Source organism: Galeopterus variegatus, unplaced genomic scaffold, assembly GCF_000696425.1.
Source record: "Galeopterus variegatus unplaced genomic scaffold, G_variegatus-3.0.2 Scaffold132, whole genome shotgun sequence".
NCBI lineage: Eukaryota > Metazoa > Chordata > Mammalia > Dermoptera > Cynocephalidae > Galeopterus > Galeopterus variegatus.
In genome coordinates this window covers 1,388,964-1,405,208 of record NW_007726243.1, presented here as the reverse complement: position 1 = coordinate 1,405,208, position 16,245 = coordinate 1,388,964, and the positions used below count along the sequence as shown (strand labels likewise).

The following is a 16,245-nucleotide window of genomic DNA, read 5'->3' as shown; positions in this document are numbered from 1 at the left end:
AGCCATACTGACTCCCTCCCATGTGAGGGCTAATGAGATCTAAGGAAAATTTCATTCATTTAGCATCAGAATTCAGACAATTTGCTTTAAAATGAGAATTTCACATCCTCTGCACGGCATAGATCAAAACAGACATGGATTTTGTTTCTATAAAGCCTCAAACTGTGAGTGTGTATATCTTTTTGTTCTGGACAACCTCAAACACTAAACGTTGCAAACTATGTAACTTAAACAGTGAGCTAAAGAAGTAAGGCATTAAATTCTATTTCCTAGACTGCCACTCACTATAATCTCTCTCAACACTTCTTCATCCTTTCACTCTAACTAGCTATCAAACATATTCAGCTCCACCAAAATTCAGTAAATATTGACCAGCCTAGTATTTCTCAGTCAACTATTATTTCCACATAATACTGGTAAGACATGGGGTGTTTTTTGAGCAATCTATTGTTGCATAGCAAACTATCCCAACACTTAGTGGCATTGTTCATAACCATTTTGTCCAAAACATTCTTCATAATGTTTGGACCAGGAGTTCAGGGAGGACTCAGCACGGTGGTTCATCTCTGATCCACTTGGTGCCAGCTGTTAGTTGAGGCCGCAGCATCAATGTTCAAGACGGCTTCCCCACTAGTGTCTTGTACCTTGTGGTGCTTGATAGTCTCTCTCGCTCTCATTCCACATGGCATATCATCCTCTGGGCACAGCCAGGACTAAGGTGAGGCAAGAGAGGTGCCTTGAGTACAAAATTTAAGGAGACACTCATTCTCAGTGCCATGCAAGTGTCCCTGAGAGTGCTTCCTTAAATTTTGAATCAAAGCACCTCTCTCTCCTCACCCTAGTCCTGGCCCCACCTCCAGGGCCTCTCTACCTGACCCTGTGGCTCAGGCTTTTCACAGCTTAGTGGTCTCAGGGTAGAAAAGGGGTAAGAGAGGTCTATGCATATAATTGGCAAGGTATCACTTTCACCATATTCTATTGGTCAAAACAGTCACTGAGTCAGCCCAGATCCATGGATAGAAAAAAAAAAAAAAACACCTATTGGCAAGGGTGCAAAGAACAAGTTGTATGAGAGACACTGCTGCAGCTATCTTTGGAAAATACATTCTTTTACATCTTCCTTTATAAACTTTACTTCACTTTATTCCTGAAACACTGTAATATCCTCCTCATTGATATCCTAGCCTCCAAACTTAGTTTTCAGTTCAGTATACTACAGCTTACTACCACCAGACCTGCCTGTATAAGAATAGCTATCTCATTAGCACTTCCCCTGGCTTAGAAATAAAGCCTACACTCTTCTACCCATCATTTAAAGTGAACATATCTTTTTGGAGGACACAATTTGGGAGACACAATTCACCCCACAACAGGTGGGATGGCACCAAATCATGGAACAAGTCCTAACCTTTTGCTGTGGTTTGAAAGTGTTCCCTTCAAAATGCAGGTGTTGTCTATGTGACAGTACTAAAAAGTGGGGCCTCTAAGAGGTTATCAGGCCATGAGGGCTCCTCCTTCACAAATGGGATTAGGTACCTCATAAAAGGGCTTGACAGAGGGAGGGAGTCCCGCCCTTTTTTCCCTTCCACCTTCTGCCATTTGAAGACATGGTGTTCCTCCCCTCCAGCAGACTCAGTGTTCAAGGCAGCATCGTGGAAGCAGACACTTGCCCTTCACCAGACAACAAACCTGCCAATGCCTTGATCATGGACTTCCCAGCCTCCAGAAGTGTGGTAAATAAATTTCTGTTCTTTATAAATTACCCATTCAGGGCTGGCTGGTTAGCTCAGTTGGTTAGAGAGCAGCCCTTTAACCTCAAGGTAATGGGTTCATATCCTTATACTGGCCAGCCACCAAATAAAATACCCATTCTATGGTATTTTGTTATAGCAACACAAACAAACTAAGACACCCTTTGTACCTGTAAATGTGACCTTCTTTGGAAATATAATTTTTACAGATGTAATCAAGTTAAGATGATGTCATACTGTTATCAGACCCAATCCTGTTGTCTTTATAAGAAAAAGGAGAGAGAGATTTGGACACAGAGACACAGAGAGACATAGGAAAGAAGGCCATGTGAAGAGAAAGGCAGAGGTTGGACTCATACATACATAAGCCAAAGAAGGCAAATGACTGCCAGGAGCCTCCAAAGCTAAGAAGAGACAAGGAGGGATTCGTCCCTGGAGTCTTCAGAGGCAGCCTGGCCCTGTTCCTTGATTTCAGACTTCTGGCCTCCTAACTATGAGAGAACAAATTTCTATAGTTTTTAGCCACAAAGTTTGTGGTAACTTGGGATGGCAGCCCTAGGAAACTAATATACCAGCCATCCAATCCTACCTCCCTTCCCCACTGCTTCCAAATACTCACCCTTTATTTACACAAAGGTTTCTTCCCTGTCTCCACCTTCCAGTTAATTACAACATCTCTCTCAGTCCTCTCCTTCCACTGTAAGAAGCAAAGGAAAGCAGTACACACACCTATAAATGTGGCGGAATTATAATTGCCATCTTCTAGTATTCTGCTAGGCAGGGCTACTTGTCCTAAATGCTGAGTCACAGTACAACTGGCACAGAGAGTTTCATGCATTCGTTTACTAAAAAAAAAAAAAAAATGAACAGATATTAAGTATTTTTTGTAAGTGCTTAGAGTTATAAGTAAAACAATTCTTTCCCTGTCATGTTCTTTGTTCATCAAAAAAGGAAAAAAAAATTTTTTTAAGTGAGATAGCAATTTATAGAAACAGATCATGCAAAGCTATAGAAGTCTTTCCTTAGCTATCTACTTCTTAGCTGTCAGAACTTGTATTAATTACAGTGGCTTTAATTAACTGAACCAAAAATGACTTCCAAATAGTAATTCAGTAACCTAGAGCTCTAGCAAGAGTTCTCTTATTAACAATCCCATTTTGACTGTTGGAAATAGTATATGATAAATTCAAGGAAGTAGAGGCCATCTATCCTTTCCTAAAAAATATCTTACATGTGCAAAATAAAAATAATTTTTAAAATAATATTAAGGATGGGGCCGGCCCGGTGGCACACTGCTACAGTGCGCCGCTTGGGAGCGTGGTGGCGCTCCCGCCGAGGGTTCGGATCCCACATACAGACTGGTTCCTGCTCACTGGCTGAGCGAGGTGTGGGAGCAACACCGAGGGTTGCGATCCCGTTGCCGGTCCCAGTCCGGTACGGGCGCGACACTGAGGGTTGCGATCCATTGCCAGACACGAAAAAAGACAAAAAGGAAAAAAAATAATAATAATATTAAGGATGAGATGCCTTATAGTACATATTGTTCAGATGGTTATGAATATAAATCATGCCAGAGATGTGAGGAACAGTATCGGAAATGCAGGAAGTTCGCCCTGTGATGGTTGGTCTATACCTCGAGTCCAGGATACCCTGGTGAGAACCATACCTTTAGAGGTAAGTAGACAGCCTAGCTGGAAGGCATTCAGAGGAGTGAACAAGATGGTGAATAGGCTTGAGGAACAGCAGAAGAACACAGCAATGTTCAACTTGAAGAATAAAAGTTTCAGAAGAAACCCAATTACCTTAATATATAAGAAAGACTTTTCTAGCAAAGAATCACATTTTATTTCTTTGTTCCCCAAAGAGTAAAGCTAAACCAATAAATAAAAGTCATAGAGAGACAAATTTCAAGATGTCATAAGAGAGATTTCTATACATAAAGTTAGCAATTGTGAATTATCCTTGGAAATGTTCATGAAAAAGACTTGTAACTTCTTGAAAAGAGTATCTTATTTATCTGTGCATAACACAGTTCCTACCTTATAATAAATGATCTATATATCTAATAAATAAAGGAAAATGACTTCCAAACCTTTATCACAGACATTATGCTCAGTGCTTTTTTATTCATTCAAAAGTATTTATTGAATGCTGACTGTGTGCCAGGCATATCTAATACTTACAACCAATTTAGCAAGGTAGGTATTAGCATCTACACATGATGACCATAGGAGCATAGGAGTTATGTAACTTGTCCAAGTTCAGGCCATTGCTAACTTATATAAAGCCTTTTTGTAAATTTAAAGAACAAGGTACCTCTTCCTCAAGACATTTTACTTCCATCTGTCATAAAATTAGTCATAATATACTGATTTTATTAAAAGAAGAAATTTTATTGCCCATAAAATTGTCTCAATATTCCAACTTATAACATCTATGATATAAATAGTGTGTACTTTAGATGTGTTTCTTAGTGCAGTGCATAATCTACTCAACAGTAAATGACAAACCCCTATAAGTGCAGAGCCAGGAATTTTGCTCCAAAGTACCACCATTTACACCCACTCTAAATGAGAATAAGAATTTCGCATGATTTGCATAACCTTCTGGCTACATATGACTGCTATCTCCTTTCAGCACTGCTTCACACTCAAAGCACTCATAAAATGTATTTATGTGGACATAAACCCTCTAAATACATAGAAAGCAACTAATGCCGGATGGTTAAGAAGGGTTTCTCAGAGAACCCATCATGAGCTTCTCTCAGACATGAACAGCTTCACCAAAGCCTGATTTTACCTACCAGGCAAATTGAAAAATATTCTTAAGATGGGTATAAAATAGTTGTTCTCATAAATATCAAACAAATACTCTATCTGAATCTGAATGTCTAATCATTACAAAAATGACTTGAATTAGATTCCACTATGATGTTCAAGTTATTCAGATCAATATTCAGTCAAATTGTGGAAGAAAGATATTAAGCTAACAAGGATTTTTAAAGAAAAGACTTTGCCTTTTCCTAGGAGAAGATATCCCAGAGTGTGAAATATCCTTAACACCCAATGAAAATGAAAATGTCCTTAGAAAGTGCAATGCATGTGTACATGGGGCTTTATTCACCCAAACCACCCTTTCTGGGTCTCTGTGATGTTGCAGGTTTTGTGTTAGATGCTGAGCACACCTTGATGATCAAATCCAGACTATATTCTGCTCTCATTCCAGCAGGCAAAATTAATGTCAGAAAAGACAAGCGTGGTAAGTGCTACCATAGAGATTTAGACAAAGTATACATGCCCACTTGTGGGGGCCCTGATCTCTTCTGCACACAGGATTTCTTGGACTTTAGGTAAACAGAGCTCATGACAATATTAGTAAGCTTTAAAATGAACTTAAAAACCAATCCCTACCATCATAACTGGCTCATAGTAAATATGTAATAGATGTAAAACAAATAAATAAGTAAACTCTCTAGCTTACAAATTAGACTTGGGTCATAAGCAAACATCCACATCAATTATAAAAACGTGTTTATGAACTCAAAATATTTTTAAATACCAGAAGCCTAAGATAATTTGAATTGAAAGAAGATGCCATTTAAATACAAACCTCATACTGACCTGCTTTAAACATACACAAATTATTTGCAATGTCTATTAGGGCTATTTAATGATATATTCTCAGTATCTTAGTAGCACTTTTTTTTTTCAGTTATGTGTACTATTTTTTTTCTAAATTTCAACCATATCTATCTATATGGCTTTGCAAGGATGATCAATTATGAGGAGCTCTAACAATTTCCATTGTTAGCCATCTAGACAGAGAAGATCCACACTTAAATGAGTGATGGGGGGTGGGATGGAGAAAGGTTGATTCTTTGCCATACGTGTAAAGGGAATCCATACTTATGAATTCCAACTTTTCAGATGAATAATTTGAGAGGAAGGTTTGTTCCTTCAGCAGTTTTAATCACTCTACCCTGCACTAACTAAAGGTCCCAAAAGATACTTTAATGAAATAAAAGTAAAAGGCTAAATACCTTACTTACCTTTTCTTCTAATTCTGTGTTTTGAAATTTTTGTATTATTCATCTCACATTCTATTATAAATAACCTGAGGATGGGGACACAATCTGTGCAATTTTCTGTAGTCAGGCACTCTACATAATGAAGCAAAACATTGCAAAATGTGTGCTGGCGATTGCATTGGACAGAAAACCACGTCACATATGAAATTCAAAAGATGGCACTTTTTAAAACATACTTTAGGCAATGTCTGATGTGAAGGAGAATCACAAAATAAGAGGATTAAAAGAGGCCTTCCTTGAAACTATTTACACTGTTAACATTTTTTTTTAAACTATGTGAACTTCCTCCACCCTAATTTCTACCACTACCACCTAATGAAAAATAGTTCCAAACTTTCTATGTGGATTCCCTGGAATTTCAGGAGAAGAAAGGAGAATATAATGTATATTGTCTACCCAACAGTATACTTGTAGAGAAGGTCCACTTCTCAATAACTAAATGAAATTATAGGACCATTTATGTCTAAAATTTTGTTAGATATTAGTATTCAGTACAATTTAAGTAGAGTAATTAAATAGGAGAAGATAATTTGGGTTAAAGACAGTTAAGAAGGCAAAAACAGGTTCCAATAAACAATGAATTTTGTACAGTGAAACACTGAAAAGTTAGTTTCTGATTCTAAAAGAAAAATAACTAAGTTTAAACTTCATTTTGAAAAATAGGCCTCATATTCATCGGCTCTCTGGGACTGATGAAAACTGAAGGTTGCTACCCTATCTTCAGTAGGCATATGTATGCAGATATGATAAGAAACTGCACCAGCAGAAATATTAAAAATCGATACATATGAGTACTAGGAACATAAGAAAACTATTAAAGAGAGACATTTCCTCAGGTACTTAAAGGATAACATTTTTGTATTCTTCCAGCTTTTTTAATTAACAAGCTTTTCCTTGTCCCTAAGAGTCTGAATACATACAAATACTCCTAATTCTTCCTTCCGGGTCTATATAAATTCCTCTCAACTTCACTTTTCTCCATTATTGAAATCAAATGTACATCTGGTTTACACCAGAGCATCAGAGTGCTAGGCAAATAGTAAGTAAGTGCTCAGTATTCATTCAACAGATATTTATTGCAAATACAGGCAAACTTTGTACTAACTCCTAGAGTACTAGGTAGTGATTAAACAAAAACACATAAAAAAGGATAACCTGTATTCTTGATTTGAATTTAATTATAAATACAAATAAGAAGAAATAGTAAAGAGGAGAAGAAATGGAATGGATGGAATGGAATGGAATAAAACAAAATGAAATGGAATGAGGAAATTATTTTCCTATGCTTGGTCCCATTTTTACATGATTATCATGCTATTGTTCTACATTTTTCTAAAAGACTTAAAGACACAGTCTGTCCTATTTTTCTTGATATCTTTAACATCTGCCATAATGGAGAATATAAATTTAAGTGAGAAAATAAATGAATATTAAGATGTCATAGAAGAGAAACAGAAGATGATAGCATGAAACCAACACTGTGAATATAACTACCCCAAACATTAAGGACTCAGCTTATTAATTGTTACCTGAAATAAACCACATAAATATTTTCTCAAATTTTATTTCTTTAAGTCCATCATTGTGCCTTTGAAGTAGGGACTTCAGAGGTTTTAGAAGTGATACTTAGAGTATTTAAAGCAAAAAACTGTATCTTTCAAGAGCAATTGAGGTTGGATTTCTAGGTTTATTATTACAGGGATGCATTTAATTTTCTAAATATTAAGAAAGTTCTTTTCTAATCATGTTCCTTATGGAGAAAGAGTCCAAGCAAAAACCAAATGCTAGCGTGGTGTTATAAAATCAAGGTCAAGGGTTCAGATCCCTGTACCTGTCAGCTGCAAAAAAAAAAAAAAAAATTTGCTGAAGCAAAGTCTCACACTTCTAAACTGCTTTTTCCCAGTGAGGGGGGAACCTTAGAACCTGATTACTAATCCCATTGGATGCTCAAGCATGCAGGAACCAGCAGCCCATGGGTGCTAGAGGTCTGAAACCTGGAACACGTAACAAGCAACTCCATGCTCAGACAGGCACATGGGCTGACTTCCAGCCAGCAGATAGCCCCTGACCTCTTTAGAAACTGCAGGGTAGGCCAGCAAATCAGCTGCATGGATTATCTGCTTCTGCTCTGCTTCAGAGGCCACAACTCACATCCTAATGGTTCTGAGGGGTTTCCATGGTCAAACCCAGGAACAAGAGGCAGAAGAACTCGAGACTCACAAATGGCCCACCCAGGCTCTTCCACAGAGCCAGTTTCTGCCCACAGCCCCTGAGGAATGAGAACAATCTGTTCAGAACTGAACTATTTTACCCTGGGTGGGTGTAAGTTATTCAATACCCCCCTCCTTCTGCACATTCTGCCTCCAGTCTCTCTGTCTACTCGACCAATTTATCTATAAGCTGCCTCAATTGCCTTGTGCTCTGCTCCCCTCAGAAACTTAAAAAGAAAACCAATTCATTAGCCAAATAACTCAATCAGTTTTCTTTCTGACATATCTGGGAGTAGAAAAAGGTGCTTTTATAATTTCTTTGATATTCAACCTTTTAGAAAGCAATTACTTAAATTACTCTGTTTAAATCTATGAACTACTTTGCTAACTTTCTTTGACGGTGCCCTAACTTTGCTCTAAAACATGCAATGTTATGAAAAACTTTAATTTCTGTAGTCAGTGCTTCCACATGAACAGCAGGGGGCAACAACATACCAAGAATTGTAGGAACTGTCCCCAGCTCTGAGAAACGCTGTTGAATTGCTGCACTGGGTCCATGTAAGCCGGATGATCTCAGCTCTCAGATGAAGTCGTTTGTTTTGTGTCCTATTTCACAATGCACCGTTCAGTTTTCCATGAGTTGTGACTTAGTCGCAGTATTTCACTGTGACAGTTTAGCTCAAGAAAAGGAAAGATAGAGGAGAAAAAAAGGAGGAAAAGGGAAAGAGAAAAATTAAAATGTTTCCAGATGAAACACATGAAGACAAGGAAGAAGTAATCCTGCATATATAGTTTGTCCCTTCTCTGTTCCCATCCTGAACACTTTTTCTGGATTACAGACTTAATTCATCACTATTCCTCCCTCACATACACACACCCATTTCATTCTACTTTCTCTGCCATACAGTTTTTTTGTTAAAACACAGATTTCTTTATAAAAAGAAAAAACAAAAACAAACCAAAAAAAAAACTGATTTAAGCCAAATACTTGACTTTTTAAAGGAAATCTATCACTTTCTGGCCTTTAATTAAGTTTCTGAGCTTAGAATTTTAATGTTTTTATGCTTTGTGAACATTAGTCAAGAAACATTTCATTGATATGTATCTTACAACAAAATTCTTCCCCCGTTACGCCCAGCTTCAAATAGCCAAAAGCTGTAGTTGTGGTCTCTGATGTGTTTGGAGGTAGAACATAAAGTACAAACTGAAACATCAGAGATTTGAAGAAGATATTCAAGGATCATTACAATGTTACGGATGGGAAAAGGTGTTTAGTGATCCAGTCCTCAAAGTTACCAAATATGAAATTACTTTCATGCATAATTTGAGTTATACCCCAAAACATAATACCCCAAAGCCATCTCTGATGTGTTTGGAGGTAGAACATAAAGTACAAACTGAAACATCAGAGATTTGAAGAAGATATTCAAGGATCATTGCAATGTTACGGATTGGAAAAGGTGTTTAGTGATCCAGTCCTCAAAGTTACTAAATATGAAATTACTTTCATGCATAATTTGAGTTATACCCCAAAACATAATACCCCAAAGCCTGACTTCCTCTCCTACCTTGGCTGAAATTCCCTGGGGTTATTAATGTATTCCCATAGCTATTAATTTATTACTGTCATATGGCAGAAGTATTACTTCAACATCTAGCATCAAAATTTCTCTTGAAGGGGGGTAGCCTTTGCTCAATCCCTAAGACTGACAGGCCCCATCTGATCCTCCTTGGCTTGTCAGCACTTGCCTTATCTCCCTCTGTTCTCCTGCTTACTCCATTCTAGTTGCACCAGCTCCCTTGATGTTGTTTACAACACATCAGGTACACTTGTGCCCCAGGGCCTTTCCCCTAGCTGTTCTCTCTGACAGGAACAGTCTTACCTCATTTATCCAAATGATTCATTCCTTCACCTACTTTCAGTGTTTGTGCAAAAATCACCTTCTCATTGAGGCCTTCCTTGACCACCTATTTAAAATAGAGTATTTCTCCCAATATTTCCTACCCCCCATTTCTTTATTTTCCTCAATAGCGCTTACCACCATCAAATATGCTACATTTTACACGTGTAAATATAACATACAAGATAATTGAGACCAAGCATATCAGCCAATAAAGGGCTTAATCCCACTATTGAAAGGTAAAAAATTTGGCTGATCTCAAAGGAAAACCCAACTGCATGCAGTATATAAAAGATAAAGACCCAACTAAAACAAAACAATTCAGAAACACTAACTATGAAAGGAAGGGCAAAGATACAACGAGAAAATGCAAATAAAAAAGAGAAAAAATTGAGATTTTGAAATCCAATAAAATAGAATTAAGACCAAATACCACTGCTAAGACAAGGAGTACCCTATAATGCTGAAGGCTACACAATTCAGAGTAAAAACAAAGTATTTATGAAAAGGTATGCAGCAAATAACACAGCAGCTACTTTATAAAGCAGAAATTACACGAGATGCAAAGAAAAATAAAAATAAACAATAACAGACTTCAGTAGATTTCTCCTAATTCAAGAAAAAAAACATTGATGAAAAATTGACTCTAGTTTACATATAGAGGCATGTACACCTCAATAAGGTACATAAAGAAAAATAGTATAAATAATATTCTCCACCAATAATATGATAAAACTGGAAATTCATAACAATCAAAACATAAGGAAGCCTTTCCACCTTGCCATTTTACATTTTTCTATTAAATATAACTTGGTTCAAAGGGAAATATCAACTAATATTGAGAATTCCTAGAAAAAAATAATAATAACATAATATCAGAGCCGAGAAAATACAGCTAAAAAGTATCAGAACAAAGTTCACAATTTAAACATTTATATTGATAAAAATGAGGGAATGAAATAAATGAATTAGGCATTCCATTCTAAAAGTTAGACATATTTAAAGCTTGTTTTGTTTCTCTACTTTGGATTTAACTTTCTTTTTAATTAAGCAACCTAGATTTGAAAATAACATGAAACAAGTAAACCTAGCAATATTAAACTGCATTAGCATTTTTACTATTAATTGTAACATTTGTACTGTCATTTTGAAACTACTATATGTATGAGGAAAAGTAAATCAGTAATTATGTTAGTATCATTAGGAGTCATGCTTTTCAGCATAAGATAAAAGAACTGCTATATAAAATCAAATAAGTTAAATAAAAACCCAATAATCTTCCATTAGAATTGGAATATCAGCACAAATTTATGATTTACTTTTATCTTTCTTTGAAAAAGTACATATTTCCTGGATCTTATATTGAAAAGTCTGGGCCATTCAGCCATGAACATCCTTAAATGCACTGATTGTGGTCTCCAAATACCCTTTTCACTGGAAGTAGTGAGGACTTCTTTAAGAAATGGCTGATTCTAGGTCTGAAGCTGGACCCACAGTGTCAGAAAGCAAGGAAGCCATCAAAATATCTGAAGTTGTATCAAATAAGCACAGGAGCTAAATATAGCCAAAGAAGGGCAAACAGAGCTTCAAAATGAAAAATTACTGCAATTATAAAAAATATAAATAGAGACGCAAATAGAATCAACAGAAAACTCCTAGAAGCAATAAGAGATACAATATGGTAGCAAGATACAAAATTAGATATACAAATCAATACATTCATATAATTAAGCAACAAGCCAAGGAAAAATAGACGACATAATTACATTCATAATACCAACAAAAAAGAGAAATACCCTAAAAATAAACAAAAAATGTGCAAAAACTATGAGAAAAACCTTAAAGCTTTCTGGAAAGACACAAAGCTGGAACTTTAGTAACAGGAAAAATATACCTTGCTCTTCAATAGTACAATGCAACAGCATAAATTGATGCCATTTTTTTTTAGAAAGTATTTTTATGAAGCTAGGTTCTATAGTAGGATCATTGTATTGTGCTCCTGTAGGACACGAGCCCTCAATAGGGGCGATTTTGCACCCCCGCAACACACACACACACGCACACACATTTGTCAGTCTCTGGAGCCAGTTTTGGTTGTCACAGCTCAGGGAGGAATGGTTGCTACTGGAATCTAGTAGGTAGAGGCTAGGGATGCTGCTCATCGATGCTGCTGTTGATTGTTTAACACAGAACATCTCCGTTTTGGTTGTCACAGCTCAGGGAGGAATGGTTGCTACTGGAATCTAGTGGGTAGAGGCTAGGGATGCTGCTCATCGATGCTGCTGTTGATTGTTTAACACAGAACATCTCCCCCACCTCCACACAACAAAGAACCATCCTACCCAACATGTCAACAGCGCGGTGGTTGAGAAACGCTGAGGTAGGACATTCCCTATTTTTAGGGGATACATATTGAGATACTAGGCTGAATCACATGGAATTGTCTTTTGCGTAGGCTGAATATCGGCAATCCTTAAGGGTAAAGGTTTATGATGTCCAGAAGTAACTCAGATATCTGTCCACGTCCTTCCGTCTAGCTCCCGCCCCGTTCCGCGGACCCCGGCAGAGACGCGCTCTTCCCGGGTGTCTGGAGGTGACCGGCCGAGCCTGCGCGGTGGGAGGAGCTGCCGGCGGCACTGCGCATGCGCCGGGTGGTCGGCCGCACCCACGCGGCGCTTCTTCCAAAGTTGCAGACCGGCCCTCGGACCGCGCAGTGCAGCGGCGCCGCCCATAACCAGAGAAAAGATCTTCTGCAGACTCCCTCGGCTTCTCCAGAAGTGATAGCGATGCTTTTCAAGTTGGAAGACCGACACCCTACTTTGCTATCCGCCAAGGGCTGCAGTGTGAGCATCGTCATCCTTTTGGAGCCCCCGGCCAGGAAGAGCCAAGCCATGCCTTTCCAGGCTGTGTTCTCCAGAGGTGAATTTTTCCATTCTCTTTAGTGGATTCCGACCTGCGGTGTCTAACGAGCCTGGGCAGTACTCTACCACGTGGTACAGGTGCCGCTGGATACACTCATTCCACACCTGGCTCCTCGCCAGCAAGCGCATGCCCAGGTAAAAATTTTAAATACCTTAAGATATTTCTTCCTAGAGTCTCTAATCAAGGAGTTGGCAGACTTGTTCTGTAAAGAGCCAGATAGCAAATACGCGTATTTTAGGATTTGCAGGCCAGGAATTATTTACGTCGCTAATTCTTCTTTGTTTTAACATTTTAACAATATCATAAAATGTTAAAATTTTTAACATTTTTAACATTTTAACATTGCAAAAGTGCAAAAGTCTTTGACATGAAATGAATTATTCAGTAAATATTCTATAGTATTTAGTTTCTTTCTCTACACATTATATTTGAGTTTATCCATGTTGCTGCATGTATGGTGTTTTATTTTATGCTGTATGGCATTCAGTTTTATGAATATACACAATATACCCTTTATACTGTTTTTTTTGTTGTTGTTGTTAACAGCTTTATTTATCAGATATAATTCAAATACTATACAATTCATCGATTTAAAGTGTACAATGCAATGTCATTTAANCCCGCCCCGTTCCGCGGACCCCGGCAGAGACGCGCTCTTCCCGGGTGTCTGGAGGTGACCGGCCGAGCCTGCGCGGTGGGAGGAGCTGCCGGCGGCACTGCGCATGCGCCGGGTGGTCGGCCGCACCCACGCGGCGTTTCTTCCAAAGTTGCAGACCGGCCCTCGGACCGCGCCGTGCAGCTGCGCCACCCATAACCAGAGAAAAGAAGATCTTCTGCAGACTCCCTCGGCTTCTTCAGAAGTGATAGCGATGCTTTTCAAGTTGGAAGACCGACACCCTACTTTGCTATCCGCCAAGGGCTGCAGTGTGAGCATCGTCATCCTTTTGGAGCCCCCGGCCAGGAAGAGCCAAGCCATGCCTTTCCAGGCTGTGTTCTCCAGAGGTGAATTTTTCCATTCTCTTTAGTGGATTCCGACCTGCGGTGTCTAACGAGCCTGGGCAGTACTCTACCACGTGGTACAGGTGCCGCTGGATACACTCATTCCACACCTGGCTCCTCGCCAGCAAGCGCATGCCCAGGTAAAAATTTTAAATACCTTAAGATATTTCTTCCTAGAGTCTCTAATCAAGGAGTTGGCAGACTTGTTCTGTAAAGAGCCAGATAGCAAATACGCGTATTTTAGGATTTGCAGGCCAGGAATTATTTACGTCGCTAATTCTTCTTTGTTTTAACATTTTAACAATATCATAAAATGTTAAAATTTTTAACATTTTTAACATTTTAACATTGCAAAAGTGCAAAAAACGTTCTTAGCTGTTGCTCTTACAAAAGCTTAAATATCACGGTGATGGGAATCTAATCATTAACTTTACCCAGAGCAGAGGCAGGAGCTTCAGTGAGTCCTCCACTCCTTCCCAGGTCCCATTGTACTTCTGCAGTAAGGACCCAGGCTCCGTGACCTCTATGACCCACTAAGTGTACCCGGGCTTCACATGCTCAGGCGTAGTTCACAATCTCTACACCTCTGCCCCTCCCTCCTGGCCGGTGGCCTATGGTGAGTTCCTGGCGGTCAGTAAGGCCACCAGGAGTGTCCCCGCTTCTCTAAAAAGGCAGTCGCTCCTCATCTGGGAGCAAAAGCCAAGTCCCTACATTTTGAATACATTAGTGTTAAAAGTAATACAAGAGTTTCTCAGACAATTGTATTTTAATAGCATTTTTTCTAGTGATAAATGTAATATATGTCCAGTGTGGTAATTTTTAAAATGCTAAGCATTAGAAGAAAACAAAAATTCTCCATAATCCCAACCCACAAAATATTAGTGTTAAAATGTTTATGTATTATTTTAGCCCTTTTTTCAATGCATACTAATAGGACAACTTACTGAAAAACTGAATTTTTAAAAATACTTTAATAAACACTTGTTGAAGTACAGCATATAATAAAGTGTACAGATTATAAATACAGTTTAATTTTCAATGCCTAACACAACCATACCCTGGCAATCACCATGCTGCTGATCAAGAAAAACTATTATTAGCATCCTTCATCCCCCTGTCCAGTCAGGGCTAAACAAAACCACTGCTTTATCCTCAAATACATAGGTTAGTTTTATCTGTTCTTATCTTTGACATGAAATGAATTATTCAGTAAATATTCTATAGTATTTAGTTTCTTTCTCTCCACATTATATTTGAGTTTATCCATGTTGCTGCATGTATGGTGTTTTATTTTATGCTGTATGGCATTCAGTTTTATGAATATACACAATATACCCTTTATACTGTTTTTTTTGTTGTTGTTAATAACAGCTTTATTGAGATATAATTCAAATACTATACAATTCATCGATTTAAAGTGTACAATGCAATGTCATTTAATTTTAGTATTCTCACAGATATGTATGACCATTATCACAGTCAATTTTAGAACATTTTTATCACTTGAAAAGCAACTCCATACTCTTATTAGCTATCATTCCCCTACCCCACCTCCCTGTCCTTTCCAGCTCCAAGCAATCACTAAATCTTCTGTCTCCATAGATTTGCCTGTTCTGGACATTTCACACAAATTGAATCATGATATGAGGTCTTTTGTGACTGGTCACCTATACTGATATTGTACATTCAAGTTATTTCCAGGTTTGGGGCTATTGGAAATAATACTCCAGTGAGCATTATTCTGTGTACCTGTTTGTTCACATAGATACATATTTCTACTGAGACACATACCTAAATGTGGAATAGCTTGGACTGACATAGGGTATGCTTATGGTCAGCTACAGTTATAGTGCCGAGCAGTTTTTCAAATTTATACTCTCACCAGCACTGTATGATGAGAGTTCCCATTGCTCCACATCCTCACCAACATTTGGTGTTTTTATGGTTTTAATTTACACTTCTCTGATGACTAAGGATAAAGAGCATCTTTCATGTGATTATTGGCCATCTGGATATCCTCTTTACTAACGTGCCTTTTAGGTGTTTACTCCATTTTTCTCTTGGGTTGTTTGTCGTTTTATTCTAGATGAGTGTTGTAACCTTTTCCTAATCTATGGCTTGCATTTTAATGATCTCATTGCTAGATTCTGATAAATGTAAATTTTTAATTTTTATTGAAATCTAACTTATTAATCTTCCTTCATGGTTAGTGACTTTACCAACCTGTAAGAAACCATTGCCTACTCCAAGGTCACAAGGAATGTTATGTTACCATATGGAAACTTATTTATATTTAACTTGAACATTTAGATCTACTAACCACCTAGCATTGACTTTGGAGTGTGAAGTGAAGTAAAGATTATTTTTTTAAATAT

The 16,245-nt window shown here is 37.9% G+C and overlaps 1 long non-coding RNA gene across 1 annotated transcript in view; it reads left to right on the top strand.

Moving 5' to 3' along the window:
* Nucleotides 1-13,639: 13,639 nt before the first annotated feature.
* LOC103604295 overlaps nucleotides 13,640-16,245 on the top strand; it is a 5,709-nt gene continuing 3,103 nt past the window's right edge. Inside the window, exon 1 of the long non-coding RNA XR_551699.1 lies at nucleotides 13,640-14,010. This is a non-coding gene — a long non-coding RNA (uncharacterized LOC103604295). The remainder of the gene's footprint in view (nucleotides 14,011-16,245) is intronic.